The sequence below is a fragment of the Pezoporus occidentalis genome, unplaced genomic scaffold (genome assembly GCF_034315485.1).
Source record: "Pezoporus occidentalis ecotype Australia unplaced genomic scaffold, CSIRO_AGI_Poc_V1 ctg146, whole genome shotgun sequence".
NCBI lineage: Eukaryota > Metazoa > Chordata > Aves > Psittaciformes > Psittacidae > Pezoporus > Pezoporus occidentalis.
This window is the reverse complement of record NW_026913274.1, coordinates 25,172-42,740: the sequence shown is the minus strand read 5'-3', so window position 1 is coordinate 42,740 and position 17,569 is coordinate 25,172. Positions and strand designations below refer to the sequence as shown.

General features: G+C 45.1%; 1 protein-coding gene across 1 annotated transcript in view; it reads left to right on the top strand.

Moving 5' to 3' along the window:
* The window catches only part of CELF4 (CUGBP Elav-like family member 4), a 749,745-nt gene extending 737,034 nt beyond the window's left edge, over positions 1–12,711 (top strand). Inside the window, exon 15 of the mRNA XM_062610323.1 lies at positions 12,333–12,711. The gene's annotated coding sequence lies outside the window, so the exon portion shown is untranslated. The remainder of the gene's footprint in view (positions 1–12,332) is intronic.
* Positions 12,712–17,569: the final 4,858 nt, after the last annotated feature.

The following is a 17,569-nucleotide window of genomic DNA, read 5'->3' as shown; positions in this document are numbered from 1 at the left end:
CTCCCTGTTTAGCTTCACCCACAAATTTGATTAACATGCTGTTTACTTCCACTTCTAGATGATTAGCAAAGATATTAAATGACTGGCAACCTGCCCAGAGAAGCCATTACCTTTGGGGTTGATGACTTCTTTTATGCTTCTCTCACAGTGGTGAAAGCAACAGAGATGGGCAGATCTGGAAGGTCCTGAGTCATGGAGAGCAGAGCCAGAGGAAGCTCCACATCTCTACATGTTCATATTTTCAGTGCAATGGGGTATCAGTGTTTTCACCCCAGCACATTGCAGAACCACAGTGAGCCTTGGAAAGCCCCAGGTAGCAGCCCTTAACTGGGGGCAGACAGACATAGAGCAGATAGAGAAGATAGGGAGGGAGCACTTCTCTTTGTCAGCAATATGTCTACTCCCCAAAATTGAAGCAAAAGGAGAGTGGCAACTAAACAAGCAGGCAGGACATCCTCTGGTGATGGGTCTCTTAACACCTGTAAAAGGTGGGGAGCAATGCAACAGGATGACATTTGTAAAACCAGTAAAATTTCACACTTCCTCCTCCACCCTGATGGGTCCTAGGACAAATGTGGGAGTTGACACCTTAGAATCATAGAATCATGGACTGGTTTGGGTTGGAAAGGACCAAGTTCCATCCATCATCCAGTCCCAACCCCCTGCCATGGGCAGGGACACCTCACTCTAGACCATGTTGCCCAAGGCTCTGTCCAACCTGCCCTTGAACACTGACAGGGATGGGGCATTTACCACTTCTATGGAGCATTTACCTTGACCCCTTCCAAGCTACAACTTGAGATCTCTGCTTCCAAGCCACTTCTCCTACAGAGGGAAAGACCTTCCCCTAAAGGAGCTCACCAAAGCACTGCCCAGCACAAAAAGCCCTCCAGAAAGTAAGTTGCAGCAGGACAACCTATTTCCTGATGGCAACCTCCCTTGATCCAGTGGTCTTTGGAGTCTCTCAGACTGCAGGATTAGTCTGGAGTGTCTCAGAGCAATGATTTTGATCAGCAGCTCTGAGCACAACAGTGGTTCCAGGCCAGAGCCTTTACACACATGAGGAGTCACAATTCCACCAGCCAGGCTGATTCAGTGCAAGAAATATGCTGGTTACCCTTCCAGAAAAACACTCTTTTTGGAGACTTTTAGAAAAACAGCTCTTACCTGCCATTTACACTCTTTTAAAGAACGAGATGCAAAGCGATCTCTTCCCCAATGAATAAAATCACAGAATTGAGAAAGAAAATGTACCAGGTGGCTCCCACTCTTTCCCACCTTTAAAAAAAAAAAAAAAAAAAAGAGAAAAAACAGGAAAAAAAAAGAAAGAAAAAAAGCTTTGAGCTCTTCTTCAAAGGCTGTCTGATTTGCTTTGAATAATATAAAATGATGATGGAGGGAAAAAAGAGAATATTAAACTCAAAGCTGTAAAAGCTCCGCTCTCAGCTTCAGCCACTGAAAAAGATCCACGTACACTTTTCATAAAATAACCACAATGATCCCTTCTTTTCCCTGTAACAGCTGGGGTATCAGCAGCAATGCAGAGACGGTCCAAACACGGCATGAATAACAAAAGCCAGGGTGCTTCTTCCCAGGAGATGCTGCTTCTCCTGGTTGCATCCAAGCGCCCCACACCTTGCTCTGGGTTTCTCCACCAGCCTGCCCGGTGTGGACTCTTCCTATGGCAGAGCTCCTGGAGATGTGAGGCCAGATGCAGAGAAGGCGAAAAGGAGGGACACAGGGAAAGGAGGGGAACAAAAAAGTGTTTTCTTCTGAGCTCCCCTGAGAAAATTAGTGTGTAGCAGGAAGGAGCTGATTGCTGTCAAGGCCTGCCAGAGCCCAGATAGCCGCCTCCAGTCCCCAGGCACAAATGTGATAATAGCCAACAAGCTAAAATCATTAACAGTAACGATTGCCTCTGAAAATACCCTAACACCTAGGAGGAAAACCAGTGACAGGAGAGGAAGAGGGAAAAAAGAAAAGAGGGGTGGTGGGAAGGGAACAACTGTAATTTCCTCTCAGCATTTTGGCACTCCATTTTCCATAACTCTGATCCCAGTAAATCCTTCCTCTCTCAGATACGGCTCAGCCCAGCTTTCACCACCTGGAATCCTATGAGCATTTCATCTCCCTTTATTTGCTCATAGGAGAACAGAGGGAATAATGGTGACGGAGGAGAGGGAAATATTTGTTGAAAATAGTCATTACCTTTAGCTGGATCTTAAGGAAACTAATTAATTAAAAGAAAGGGGGATCTTCTAGCTTTTGGCTGGACGATGTGATAAACATCTGGGTTGTCCCCACAGCCCATGTTCTGGGATATAGAGGGATAGGAAAAACTGGTTTCTCCAGCAGATATCTAGGATTGCTTTGGGGGCCCTGTAGGTGGTCCTGCACTAGCTCAGATCTACCTGCCTGGATTGAGTATCTCCCCTTATCAACTCTGAGCTCTACCAGCCAGGGTGCAGCAGATGCCTTTTATGTCAGTATTCTTGGATCCGAGCTAGGACGTGCAGTCTGGATGGTACATAACCAGAGAGGTAAAAGATGGTTGAACAGCTGGGCTTAGAGTGTGACAGTGGATGGGTCATGCTCTACATGGAAGCCAGTGACAAATGGAGTACTGCAGTGGTCTGTTCTGGTTTAACTTCCACAAAGACTCAGAGGAGACAACAGACTTTACACATGATGCCAGATTAGGAGGGCAGTCTGAGCTAAACTGAGACAAGAGGTGTTCAGATGGATATAAGAAAAACTTCTTCCCCGTGAAGTCAGTCAAGCATTGGAGAAGGCAGCCTAGACAACCAGACATCCCAGAGCCTGTCATCTCCTTCCCTGGAGGCTGACAAGACTCAATTGGATAAATTCCTGAGCAACTTGGTCTAATCTCATATTGGACCAAACACATCCTGAGGTTCCTCCCAACCTGAATTATCTTGTGATCCATATCAGATGCTGATGCCTCTCTTCTCAGGTCACTCAGTCAGGGCATCTCAGTCCACTTCAACATCTTGATGGTCCTGGGAATCAAATGGCTCTTTTCTACTGAGGACTTCTGTGATAACCAAAATTGGGAATAATAATTATTATAATTACTAGCCTGTATGTTCTTCCTGCTCCGTGTCAAAATGAAACATCCTCAGATTATCCCCTCATTTGCATAGTCAGCTTAAATCTTTAGTAATTCATGTACCAAGCTGCAAAAGCTCAAAGAATTTCTTCTTTCTTCTCAACTCTTTACCCTGTCCAGCCCTTCTCTGTTTTCTTTCTTACCCCAAAGCAAACTCAGGCTTTGGTCAATCAACTGCTTCTGCAAGGAAAAGAAAATACCATTAGCATTTGAAAGCAAAAACAACAGACTCTGTCTCCAGTTTAATTTGTGAGAACATGTCTCTGGCACTGAGATACGGGGTGCCTGCTTTATATTGCTACAGTCCCATGAACCAAGCGGTTTTATCCCATCCAAGGGTAGATGTGCCTGGTGATGGGAAGAGAGAAAAATACAAGGCTGCTCCTAAAGTCTATGGCCCAGACCACACTCTGCACAAGGTAGTGCTAATATTAAGGGGGTACGTTCACCCTAAAACTCCCTACTATAATGCAAGGCTACATTTACTGTGATCTCTTTGGACCCATTTGCCTTTTTGCAAGCTATTCCCTGCAAAGTCATGACTGGCATTCAGGAAAGAGACACAAAGTGGAGCACCAGGAGCTTTTTGCACCAGCCACTGAGCCCATGGCTAAGCTGCTTTGTGCAGAGGTTGTAGAAATCGCATCCCACACTGATGCTCACCTTCTCAGGGAGCTGGCGGGGAGGACTGGGTTCTCTTTCAAAGATTGTCAGGGCTCAGAAAAGCATTTAGCAAAGCCACAGTGAACCTGTTTGGATGCAGCTGGAGTCTGTAAAATGGGGAACCTTTCTTCCAGAATGAATTCCTGGCTTTGGCTTTGCCTGATGTAAATAGTTTAATTTTCCAGCTCAGAAAACTCTGTGCTGTGTTCCTTTAGTGAAGGGATAGAAAAGGTCCACAGCCTCCCTGCCCAGGATCAGCAAACCCACCAGTTCCCAGGTTGTTCTTGGGAGGTTTTCCCTTGCAGCTAACCTGCATCTTTTAACATTTCCATGTGCCCTTCAATCTCAGGTTCGGTCTTGTGCCAGGGGAACACTGTACCAGTAGCAACAGTAATAGAATCATAGAATTATAGAAAAGTTAGGGTTGGAAAGGATCTTAAGATCATACAGTTCCAACCCCCCTGCCATGGGCAGGGACACCTCACACTAAACCATGTCATCCAAGGCCCTGTCCAACCTGGCCTTGAACACCACCAGGGATGGAGCATTCACAACCTCCCTGGGCAACCCATTCCAGTGCCTCACCACCCTTACAGGAAAGAAATTCTTCCTTATATCTAATCTGAACTTGCCCTGTTTCAGTTTAAACACATCACTCCTTATCCTACCATTACAGTTATTGATGAAGACTTTCTCGTGATATGGTAACAGAATAAACAGATTTGTCCTAGCTCCTCCATAAGCCACAGTATGCTCCTCAGATGCCCCACATGCACTCAAACTCATTAACAGCTTTGTTTGAATATTAGGAAAATCCTACACAGATATGCATTGGCACAATGGTAGAAGGAACAATCTCATGAGCTTCCCTTACTCTAACCGCACTCTGAACCCCTCTGACTCAGAAAAGTGAGTTGGTCTTTTAAAAAGAAATGTCCATGGATACTTCACAGGTTGTCTCCATGATGCTGAGGGTCAGTCTCAGATCCCCAGTCTGAAGAAAACAGGGGTAAAATACAATAAATAAAAAAAAAGTAAACATAAAACTTCTTTTGTCTTGAAATGGAAACCAAAAAGGTGAAGAAATCCCACAATCCATTCAGAAATCTAGTCCAGATTGCAGGCATCAGACTTCACAACCAAGCAACTGATGGCAGAACTAAGAATGAGAAACTGTTGGAAGTGTATACAGTAGTGCACACGTCACCTCGATACCATTTACCTGATTAGCTAAATGAGTCCAAGTCTTCACTCAATAGTAAACTTTTCCCAATGTTCAAAAAAGGCAATTAAACTAAAAAAAAAAAAAAAAAAAACAAAACCAAAACCAACAACTTACATAAAAAAAAAAAATAAAGAGACCCCAATCAAAGTGATACGGGAGAAAATCTGATCAGAAGAGGAAACATTCTGGGGCTGTTATCTCCATTTTACCTGCTTTATTGAGATTTCCTGTCCTTGATGAAAGACTTGCGATTTTGTCTTGTGTAAGGGTATGTCTGGGTGATTGCTCAACCTGTGAAAGTTCCACAGCATCACTGTGGCTCTGTGCAGACCAAGATTGATGGTCTCATTTTATAGAGCATCCTGCTTCTTACATCACTTCTATCCCCTTACAAAACAGCTGGGAAGGCAGATATTCCCAGTACCATACCCAGTCTCAACATCTCAGGGCTTGCCTACACCAGGTCATTCAGTATGAATTAAATAAGGTATAATGTAAACCGGAGTAGTCAAACCACACCAGCAGCTCCTCAGACACTTTTATTTGATGTCAAAGAGGTCTCTCATCTCTTTCAGTTAATTAAAGGGGTCTTACTTCAACTTATCTTAATTCTGAGTGTTGAAACAGAGTCCTGATGCAGTTTAATTAATCCCCTCTAAAAGTGAACTTGAGTTAATTCTCCCATGGGTCTCAAAGTAGACAAGTGCCCCACATCACTACATGGCTTAATGTTTAGCATGAATTGAAATTCTTTCAAGGTGAGCTACTAAACCCTACCTGAAAAGATTTGTTTTCCTTATTGCTCAATGTTGGAGGAAATGTTTTCATTCAGAAAGCATTGTCATGACCACTGTTTGATCATAAGCCTGATGATGGATTGGAAAGGTCACAGCTGTTGCAGTCAAGTGGTAGGATGAGATTCCCACCTGCCTCACAAGTTTACAGCTCTAACATTGGAAAAAAACTCTGAAGTGTGATCACAAAAGCAAAAACAAGATGTCAAAGGTATTAGTATTTTTCTAAATCACATATTTTTTCATACTTGTGGGTGGCAATGTAACATACAATAGGATCTGCAAAACACCACGTACTAGTTGAATAGACCAAATGCTCAGGAATGGAGCCAGAAAAATGTTCTTAGCAAAATTTACCAGCCTTTAAATTTAATTAGAAATCCAGACCTAAAACTGTGTTCAATGAAAAATTCACGATGGTGGGTATAGCAGAGATGGGCCTGAGCCAGAATGTAGCAGAGCAGCAAATCCAGACTTCAGGAGCCTGGACGTTGGTCTGAATGTCATGACTGTGTAACAAGACTTAAATACATGGATCTGAGCACTTGGAGAACTCATGGCCTCTGCCACTTCTGAATCTGCTCAGCTGAATGAAGCTAACCTGCTCCAGCATGAAGTGAGGCCATGGTACGAGGGAGTCCAGTGAGACGGTCAGCTTTGGCTGCGTTTCACGTCATCCGCTTTCTTGAAGAACCAGTTGAATAGTGAAGTGTTCTCTCATCCATATTCACGATACATGACCTCCGCTAATCATGTTGGTGCACATATATTGACTCACCTCCAACTTTGATGGGGAAAGTGTCACCATGTTTTGTACTCCTGATGGAAGTGAAAACCAGCTTTGCTTGTGTTTGGTCACCAAGCGTGGCCAAGGAGGGTTTTCGGGGCAAAGGGACACACTGCCAGCTCAAGCACACAGCCTGCACCACCCCTCCTGTCCACAAAAACCACTACCAGCTCCAACGGGGACTGCCAAGGCCACTGCACATTGGAAACTGGGCAGCACCACATGCACAGAGTAGGCAGACAAGTGAGATCTGGCACATACCAACAAACCTGACTTTCCTTGACTCTTTCTCGTTCTACCACTCCAATACCTGCCCGCCTCTCACCCAGTGCCCAAATCCACTCCACCTTCAGTGACTTTAATTAGAAGTCTGTTTATACTTCTTGTACCAGATCTCATGGGGTTTGCTGCCCAACATCCCTGATCAGGGAAATTAAAACAAGGAAACCACAGGCAGGCCTCTCTGTCCATGGCAGCCAATGAGCCTCAGCTGCAGGTAACACTGGGCACTGCATCACATGCAGTCCTGTTGTATAGAAATTGTCCAGCAGAATAGATGGTGGCGTAGCTCTGCAAGACTGTCTACATTTATTAAGTGAAATCACTGCCTGTTTTCTGCAGCATTAAAAGTGAGCTTGAGTACAATAAATCTATTGATCACTAATAAACACACCCCAGACTTTCTTCCAGCTCTCCCTCTCCTGTTTATTCAAGCAGAGCCCAGAGCACGCACAGGCTCCTGCATCTCCAGGGTGAGATACTCGCTGTCCATGTATAAGGGGACTCAAAGCTGCTGCCGTCTGGTTTCTCTCTCAGTGGTGGACTTCCACAGGCAGGAAACGATGAGGTGGATTCACAAGGCAGAGAGGCAGAGATGAGCTGACGATAGGGCAGGCAGGAACACATCTACCAGAACTGAGGAGAAGGAGGAAAGTGGGTGCTAGACCCCTTGGATTAAAAGAGAAGCAGGAGGAGGAGGAACCAGCAGAGAGGGTGATGGAGGTATCTCCACAGCTTCCCCTGGGCTGGGTATCAGGAGCAAAAGCAGGGCTGGACTGAGCCAGAAAGGACACACAGGGTGGAGGGCAGAGAGTGGGGAAGCCCAGGTCCAGGCACAGCTAGCAATGCAGTGACTCCTCCCGCTCTGTTACTGCTTCCTGACACCCTGGGGACCCGCAGCGGAGACACGAGCCCCTGGATTTATCCCCCTTTTCCAATTAGCCTCGTTCCCCCTCCTCCTCTCCCTCCGCCCTGCTGGAATCAATCCTTGTCCTGGCATTTTAAAGGGCAATGTGCACGTTTTATGGCCATCCCCTATAAAACCATTCTACATGATAACACATCCAGCCCTTTATTAGGGACGTTTGGCAAGTTTATTGGCCAGACATTTTTCTGTGCTGACAGATGAGGTCCTGCCATCACTTCTGTGAGCACGCAGGGCCCTCTCCCGTCCCCTCCTCCCCTCTCCTGAGCCTCCCAGCCTCGTGATGTGGCAGCCCATGGACATCCTCTGTGCTCTGCCATCCCCATCCCTGTGCGGATGAACTCCGTGGGTGTCCTACATCTCACCTGCAGCCAGAAGAGGGGCAGCAGCAGGGCTGTGCCCCCCACCACAGAACCAGCATTGTTTAATTACCCCCTGCTGCAGCCACATCCACCAAGGACCCTTTAACTCTTTCAATCCAGGGAAACGCTCGTGTCTCCGTGCATGGGTGTCCTGGAGGGTCAGATTTTCACAGCACAGCGGGATGGCACTGCAAAATTCCTCATTTCTCCACATCAAAGCTGTGCACTGGGGAGCTGGAAGGATTTAGGTATCTCAGGGAGGTAATCGCTCTCATTAGATATTTTGGGTGCTGTGATGTTTTGTCAACCCCAATCCCAAGATCATGGCAAACATGAGATCCTGTTCATCCAGTGTTCCATAGTGAGATGCAGTGGCTGGGACACAAGCACTCAGCAGCTGTTTCCATGGGGCAGAGGGGTCCCTCTTTCCAAGGTAGCCACAACTGTGCTGCAGAAGCAGATTTGTCTCATACCACAGACACTGGCATCACTGAGGCTGACTCCATGCCCATCAGGTCACCTGTGATGCCGGGAGGACTTGATGCAAAGCCAGCCACAGGGTTTATCCTCTTGCACTCGCAGCCATCCATGTGTGTAGCAGCAAGCAGCTACGCCAGCAGAGGTTTAATGAGGGGTCAAGGATTAACAACAGAGACTGGAATTTATCTTACCTCTGCTTAACTGACACTTCCTCGCCACACATCAGTGTGCTGGTGGGATCTGCTACACATACCCCATCGTGTATGATGAGGACCGTGGGAGAAGGAGGTCAGGAAGGGCAGGATGGCCCCGGGCTGGGAAGCAAGGCCTGGCTCAGGTCGTGCTCCACTGAGGAAGCAGTTCAGCAGCCACCCGCCCAGCTCACAGGGGACGTTCTGCATCCCCTTTTGGGTGCTTTGATTGTGTGTTGCATGGGAAATGGGCTGGTGCAGCCTGGAGAAGAGCAGGCTCCAGGGAGACCTAAGAGCAGCTCCCAGCGCCTTAACAGGCTACAAGCAACCTGGAGAGGGGCATTTTACAAGGGCCTGTAGGGACAGGACAAGGGGGAATAGCTTCAACCTGACAGAGAGGAGATTGAGATGAGCTCTCAGGCAAGAAGTTCTCCCCTGTGAGGGTGCTGAGGTGCTGCCACAGGGTGCCCAGAGAAGCTGTGGCTGCCCCATCCCTGGCAGTGTTCAAGGCCAGGTTGGACAGGGGGGTTGGAACTGGATGAGCTGTAAGGTCCCTTCCAACCCAAACCATCCTATGAATATAAGGCTGCACTGCGATTCCCACCCTGTGGGGAGCTTTCCACCCAGTTATCTTTTGCGCATCGGTATTGACCTGTTGCCACTGGTATAACTCCTGGCTGTGCCACTGGGAGCAGTGGTGGGCTCCCTGTTCTCTCCAGCCCCCTGCCCTGTGTTGGTTCACATGTCACATTCCCAGGCTGTGTTATTCTTAAGTACTGTAAATCTCTCACTATTATTCTCCCACTTGATATAGTGAGCTGTGTCATTTTGAAAGGAAATACATAACAGTATATTAAAGAAATCATGGATCTCCTCATTCATGTTTAAAACAAATTTATTACAATGTAAGAAACACTGAATAGCATGAATTTATTATAATGATTTAAAGCTCCTGGCACTTGAGTTAAAAATGTCTCTCATAAATAATTTTTTCTTGAAAACACAGCAAATTAATATAGTTTACCATTTCCAAAGTTATATAAATCCAAGAGGCTTAAATCAACAGTATGCTGAATAAGATTACTGTTGCTTAGCTAGAGCCCCGTATCACAGCTCAGAAGGATGCAGAAAGTAGTGAGAAATGGATGGGTTATTTTTTTCTGGTCACCTTTCTCTCCCTTCCACCACCCTAGGCTATGTCTGCTCTGTGAAAGTCAGACTCATGTGAAATGGATGGAAGCAGCTGTGGCCTTTGCACACAGGTATCATTAAAACAGGGCGGCTACTCCGCCACCAGACTCAACAAATGCCGCTCTGGTATTTCCCCAAGTGCCTCTAACACACACGGACCCATTGCTTTTGGTAGCGGTGTTTTAATTCGACTGCAGGAACTGAGATGTCTCCAGCTTAGCTGCCTCCAGCTCTGCTGCGGTCTCTCATGTCCAGAGCAAACCTGGCGCTCTCTGCTCTGCAGTGCTGGGGAGCATTCAGACAGCCATGGCCCGAGTCTAAGGCTTTAAATAACCCTCATCAAAAGCTGCTGTGTGATTATATAGCATGTTATACCTTCCCTCTTCTTAGTGGTCTCCATCTCAGTAAGAACAATGCAATAGCTGTTCACGTTTGCAGGATGCATGCAAGAACACGTATTTAGTGGGTTTGTGCCAAGCTACAGGGGAGCTATAGGCATGGAAAAGCTGTGTGTGAACAGAAGCCTGCATGCAGGTGCAGGAATCCCCATGGGTGAGCCCATGCCAAGGGGCTGCACAGGGGCAGCAGAGACGTAAGTGAAACCCCACGCATGACCATAGCCATCAGTGAGACCATCGGGATTGTGGCTGGCACAGAGCTTGCCCCAAGAGCCACCCCTGGGGCTCAGCAGCAGTCAGGTACAGCAGCCTGTGCACATCTGTGCACATCTGTGCCTGTTGGGAAGCAGTGGGTGCCACCAGTGGGTGCACAGCTGGGTGCCACCAGCACTGACCCCGCAGGGAAGGCAGCTCACACTTGCTCCTTCTGCATGGACCAAGCAAGAAAAGGTCAGCATCACAACCTGGGAGCCCTTCCCAATCAGCCCTGCTCTCAGCACGGTCTGCTATGCCTTTTTGCTTTATGAAGGTCTAATTTCTTTCCCTTTACTGTCAGTGTGTCAATTTTTCCCCACAGCATGGCTGATGACTATTTTTTCTTCACACAAAGTACAGTACCAGTGACATTCTGACAGTGTCAATACAGCCACAGAACACCCACCTGAGCTTTTCAACATGTGAAGTTAGGGCTGTTAGGAGTCAGATTGACAGCCTTGGTAAATTCAAGTCCTCTGTACAGCAGATGACGAGAAATTATTAGAAGCAGACAAGGCTTTGAGGTTACCCAGTCCATCTCCCACCCCATCTTTTAATTGTCTCTCTCACCCAAGCTATAAATATCTGACTGTTCTCATCTTGTTTCCTCATTATGTCAATTCTAGCAGTCCCTGATCACTTTTATTACTCCTCACTGAAATCCCTCCAATCTGCCAGTAAACTCTCTGGTAATGAGATCCCTGTGCTGAAGGCTCTATTGAAAATAGAGGGGCACCAGACCCACTGACAAGGAGCCATTTCCCCTGCATTATCATCACCTCCTCACCTGCAGCTCAAGAGCCTTCTTACCTGTTTTTGTTGCTATCAGACATCATTACCTTGTGCTTTGTTCACTTTTCCCTTTCAGAGAGTTTCTGCTGTCTGGGTCTCCCCCATTACATCAAGCATGTATCGTTCACATTGTTTTCAAGGTGGCTGAGTTCACAGATGCTACGCCCCACGTTCATGCTCCGTCCCAAATTGAATCTCTCAATCTTAGCATTTTTCCTGCTTGGTATTTCTACTTCACATCCATTTCTTCCTCCTCAACTCTTCCAAATAACAGGGTCTCCTGGTTTCACTCGCAGACTTTCTGCTTCCAAGAAACAGAACTACAACAAGACCAAGTACCCCGCCTAACACCTCCAAACACGGCTCCTGGAAGCATCGAAAGGGAAATGCTGTGCAGAATGAGGCCACACTGCACCATTCACAGCAACAGCACCTGGAACTGGGCTTTCTGCTCTAGTGTAAACACTCTGAGATGCATAAATGCTGGAGAAAGCTCAGAAACAGGCCCCAAAATAATCCAGGGGCTGGAAAACAAACATTAGGATGCAAGGTGTAAAGGGTTCCATCTCGGTAAAGAGAAGGCTGAGCTGAATTTATCTCTGTGCTTGGGGTACTGACAGCAGGGGAACCTTGCATCCTGTTTCCAAAGGCACAATGAAATCCAGCAGCTGGAAAGTAAAGTCAGACAAACTCAGCCTCAAAATAAGGCAGTTTCGCGGCAGCAGAGATGGTTAATGCTGACAGACTTGTTACAAGGTGCTGTTAAAGTTTTAATGCAACTTTCTCACTGTCAGCTCTAACTTGAGAATAAATCAGCTTTTGTGCCTGTTAATTCATCTTGTCCTTTCCTTCCTTACCAGGTCCAGCAGAGGAGAGGAGGTCCCACATTGTTGTTTAAACTCGTGAGACTTTGTGTTTGGACAATGGCTTTGATCCGATCTGCACTGCAAGGTTTTGCGTTGCCCGTAAACAACCAGGAAAGATATTGTTTTCCACTTTTTCACTTTCCTTCTGACTTCAGACAGGAGCCCAGAAAGAATGAACTTACATTTTGAGACTGGTATTGAATGAGTGAATAGAGGTTTTTTTTTGTCACATACACAGGCTGACTCCTGAATCAAGGAAGCTGGTAATGTATGGCTCCCACAGCCATTTGTGGATTGGTTTGTCTGTGGGACCGTGTGGGCATCTCTCACCTCATGTACATCAGGTCCTCACTTGTCACTGACTTCCAAGCTTCTCCAGTTTAGTCCCCTAGTGCCTAGAATGACCCCTTCAAGCCTGAAAATAGACTAAGAAGTCTGAGAGTTTCAGCCTTTAGATAGGAATGACTGGCCAATTGCCTCTGCTCTTGCAGCTTACGGTTCACAGGCAAATTGTTCCTGGGTATGTCCAACAGCTTCTGCTGCATACAGTAATAGCAAAGTCACAGCCCCTCTGAGATGCGGTAGTAAACACGCTTCACCAGCAGAACCCAAAGGATGCTACTGAGGGAGGCAAAGTGGCTTCCACAGAGCTGGGAATTAAATCCAGTTCTCCCATGTCCCCATCATTTTGCTGCAGTTGTAATGCAGTTACATCCCTGTGAACAACTTGGGGAGTCATCAACCTCCAACAAGCTCCTTATCACATCAAGCACCAACACTTACCAGACCAAGTTGGGTTTCTTGCTCTTTTTCAGCTGACTTGGGCTCCCAGATCTGACCTGGGCTTCATCCTCCCCAAAGATCACACTGAAAACTCTGCCACACAACCATGCCAGAGGTGCTCAAGGTAGCCTGTTTTCTTACAGCTACATGGATCCACAATGTTGTATTATTGTCACTGTGCGCAGATAGGCCTTCAAGAGATGCAGGAGCAGCTACGGACTGGGAGAGGCATTATCCAGAGGAGAGGCGCCAAGCCAGAGCAGGGTTTAAATTACCTCATTTGATATTCTGTGCTGTCTCATGTAGAGCGCAGTTATGTAAATTTATAAATCATACACTAATTAGCACGCAATTTCATAAATTTGGTAACGGTGAAAAAGGAGGTTTCCAACCAACCTGGCCGTGCTCCGTCCCCCTCAGACGGTACAAATTCAAACGCTGCCTGCAGGTCATATCTCAGAAAATCTCTTCTACAACTTTCACAGTTTAACCCCGGGCTCATGTGTGCTTTCAAGGGATATCTTTTAGATACCTCAGGCTCAATCTTTCTCAAGCATAGCTAAGCCCTTTCCTCTCATTCCTTAACAGCAAACATCCACAGCTCATTGGGTTACTACAAATTTTCTTTTGCTTGTTTCTCCCTTATTCAGATTCTTCCTATATCCAGTCTCACATTCTTCTGTCACCTATGTCCACAACACCATCCCTTGCTAGCAGCTAAATTCAGTCCATGCCTGGATTATACCTGGATTCTACCTTATTACCCTCCTTGTGCTCTGGCCTCCCTGTCTTAGCTACTCAATAGAGGAGCAGCTGAAGCTAGGTAATTTTCTTCTTTCCCTCATCTACCAGGTATCCATTGGACAGTAGCTCTCCAAATGCAGGAAGATGATCTGGAAAAGGAGTGGGGAGTCACAGGCCCCTTATGGGAATCATTGCTTGAAGATATTTTTCACTCTGGGATATAAGCACAAAATTCTTCTTCACTGACTTACTATCTCATCTCTACCATTTGGCTCAGCTCCTCTCAACCTTCTGTCATCCTTTGGTACAGCTTGTTGCCTTGCATTCTTGTCCTTTCTTGCCTTTACCTCCATCTCTTCTTCCTTACTCTTTAATTTCACCTTTTTGTCCCAAACCATGATGCTGGCTCTCTTTGGTATTCTGAGACCTCTCATCCACTTCCTGATCCAAAAGAAGTCTTGCTCCTCATCACAGCAAAACCCATGTCCTGAAGACAATGAGAAAATGATTTCCTCACCTGTATTAGCAAACTGGAGATTCACAACATATATAGGGAGATGATGTGGAAAGTGGAACATACTGTCAATGGCAGAACTGACATCTGAGTTTGACAAAACAAACCAGAATATACACGAAATAAAACTCTAGAAGAAGAAATGAAATTTGCAGATAATTTATTAGATTAAGACCTTACATACATACATAAATATATGCTCAAGATGGGATTCAACAGCAAGACTGAAGTGGCTAGAAATGGAAGGGTGTGATTGCTATAGGCTCACGGCACGCGAGGTGCACACAAGCAATGACTACACAAACACACAGCAGGGGTGCATGTATGAGCCACTCGGGAAGAACACAAAGTGAAGGCACGGGTAGGAGCCTCAGCAGAAGTCATGTAGAACACAGCCCGATGTGTAGCTGAAGCATATTAACTGCAACACTCTGGACAACAAGCTATGGCTGCACTAACTCCCCAGCGGCAGCTTCCTAATATAGGGGCTTAAACTTAAAAGGACACTGTCAAGTGATTGCTTTTGCTAGTTTAATTTTTGCATTTCCTCTACTGTCTTAGCAGATGGAAAACAATTCCCCTCCCAATCCCAGCTACTGATTTTGTCCTTTCCTATTTGACAATCATTGATTTTTTTTTTCTAAGGCTATAAATGTTTTAATAACTTCAACTTTGTAGTGCCTCATGGCAAAATATCTCTGCTTGCACTGACTGCTAAACACTGTACCTAATGTACTGCTGATAACTAGAGCAAGAGCCAGCATTATAAAAAATGACTTTTCATAGGGTCTACCAAATTAATAGCTTTTGTTTCTTCATCCACATCACACAGAAACTTAAAACATGCAAGTCTTTACCCACTAGACATTTCAACCATCTTAATTCTAGAAACCTCTGCTCAGTAAAAGCATGCCTCCCATGTAGCTCTGACTGATGGACAGCACTTTGTGCATGGAGTCCGCAACCCTGACAATGTCCTTTTAAAAAGAGTTACTACCAAAATATAGATTCAAGACAAAAGTCACCCTCGGAATTAGAATTGTTAATGAACAAAATGGAGCATAAGGAATTCTAAAGCAGTTAAATATTGGCACCCACAAAGAACCAAAGAACAGAATGTTCCCACACAGTGTTCTCGACGGGGTACACAAAGGCACCTTTCAAGAGATATACATGTATTTTTTGCTGTTTCAAAAGATCAGTTAGCACTTGTTAGAAAAGGCAATTAAAGTTTCAGTCAAACTGGAAAAAAGAATAGCAATTGGACTGAAATCAGAGAACTCTTTCTTTATAAATGCCAAACCTCAACAACATCACCATTCACTGAACAAAACTAAAAAACACATAAATCAACCCCAAAACCTCAGATCTATGCGATGGCATTTCTTCATGGGTTTACAGTTTTTCTGCTGCTTCTTGTAGATTTTCCTCTTCTTTCCCTTCCTTTTCCCTGCCCTTTTAAAGAAGCAGACTACTTACACAGCAGAATGAGAAAACCTATTTCCCCACCTGCTATACTTGGGTCAGGGCACTGAATACACCTTTGGGGCTTTAAGCAGAAACATGTGCCTTCACGAGAGGGCAACATTCAACAGCAAATGGGCATATTCAAAAGAACTCTAATACTCCACTGACAGCAGGACAGACCAAGTAGGGCCTTCCCACAGTAGTCATTTTCTGGCCCAGCAATGCTGCTTCCGTTCTTTAAACTCCCCCAACCAGCTTTTAATACTCAGCTGGGATGCACAAAAAGGCTATCACCTAATTTGTGATTAAGACTGGGCCTGAACAAAGCAGCTCAGAGTAACTTGAGGTTCATCTTCCCCCTCATTCTCCTTTTGTTTCATTGCAGTAAGAGCACAGTGCTGCCAGGGGCACGTGCTACATATCCTGCACTGATGCTCTCATCAGAGATGCACTGTGGGTCTCATTGGCGAGCCTTGGAAGCTCCTTGCAGAGCACCAAACAGGAGTAAGAGTGTACGAGGCAGGCAGCAGCAATACCCCAAGGACTGGTACAGCAACTCACTGCCATTAAGATAAGCTGGGTTGCCTAAAGAGACTCTCAGTAAAGCTGTAGTGGCCCATGATGTGGTGTTTGGGAGCAAATGGCCTAGAACTTGCCCATACTGGCTCAATTCTACCTTTCCCTTGCTGCAATTTTACTGTGCAAAATGAGTATTTTAGCCTCATATTTCTAGGAACACATGCCGATGGCTACTGTTACAATAAAATATGAACACTGCATTGTGCAGAAAATGATCATTAATCCTGTAATCTGCAGTCATTTTTACCAATTCGGCACATTTCTTTAAATAACCAAGTACATGCAGTAGATGGAAGTGCATTTAAATAAACTGAAATAGATACAGCATGAATAATTAAAGCCATCAGGGAAATGTGCATTGTGAGCCGCTAGTGGAAATAATTACTGATTTGTCTTATTTACAATGGAGCCTGGGTACAGGATCAAAATAGTGCAAATTAGTGAAAATGTCTTAAGACTGTTCTTATACTACCACTATAATATATTTTATCTTGAAAATTACATCAGATAAGTTTTGGACCACTACAATGTCTGACTGTGTTCTACTATTTCTGGGTTAGGTTACCCAGCACATAAACTCTGTCAAACAGCACTGATGTAAAGAGGAACGTAGTTCAAACAGATGGGTAGTACATCAACCTGCAACTCTTCTATTAATGTTATTAGACACTGTATAGTTGAGATTACAACATATCCCCTAAAACCCCAGAGTCTTAAATATCAGAATGCTGACAGAAAAAGCAGATAATAAAATCACTGGAAAAAAAGTACTAAAGTGCTTGTACATCTATAATATAATATGCCAGGTTTGAAACAGACTTGTTTAATTAGAAAATAATCTACTTTGAACCTACTGGTTCTTGAATGTTAGGCAGTTCTTGCAAACTGCTTCAGAGGTAAAAATCGATAATGAAATATACTTCTCATATGAGGCTGGCAAAACTATGACTTCAACCTATTAGAAAATGTTGTAGATTAAAAAATTCATATTTTAGAATGATTACCTTGGCACATGAAAGATTCAGGAAAAAAAAAGTTAACGCTTTCTGACTGGTCTACCCCAACAACGTTCTAGCACCATCACTAAATCCAAAATGAAACTGGATGCTAATCAGCTATGCTTTAGAAGAGAAAAGACAAACAG